The following is a 541-nucleotide window of genomic DNA, read 5'->3' as shown; positions in this document are numbered from 1 at the left end:
CCAGAGCCGCCCCTCCCGCCAGGGTCCTGCCGCTGCCTTGCCATGCGCAGGAGGGTTAAGCCAAAGCATGCAAATCCTCCGAGCCTCGGCCACCTCGAAGCGAGAGCCTTGGCAGGGAAAGCGCCTCGGAGCAGCGCCAGCTCCAGCTGTGGTGGGACAGGGAGGGGACCCCGAGCCGGGCGCGGGCAGCAGAGAGCCAGCGTCGGGTTCTTCTCAGGAGGGTTTGAGGCATCGACCCTCATTCGGTCATTAAATGAATACGTAAGGAGCTGTTGAGGACGGGGACGTCGGAGGCAGGGTGTGCCTTTGCCTGCTGCTCACAGGTGGGCACCGATCACCCCGTCCTGCACCCAGCGCCTCACCAGGGGACGTGGTTCTTGGTGCTTGACGTGAGCAAACTCTTGCCTGGGAGAAGACACCCTGATAAAAAAAAAAAAAAAAAAGGTGGGGGAAAAAAAAAAGGATGGTGGGCCTCACCATCAGGAAAATCCTAACTTTGTGCTGGGGCTCGGCTCCCATCCGTCCCCGCACACGTCCCCCC

The sequence above is a fragment of the Aptenodytes forsteri genome, unplaced genomic scaffold (genome assembly GCF_000699145.1).
Source record: "Aptenodytes forsteri isolate BGI_AS27 unplaced genomic scaffold, ASM69914v1 Scaffold187, whole genome shotgun sequence".
NCBI classification, from domain to species: domain Eukaryota; kingdom Metazoa; phylum Chordata; class Aves; order Sphenisciformes; family Spheniscidae; genus Aptenodytes; species Aptenodytes forsteri.
Note: the sequence above shows the minus strand (reverse complement) of the source record.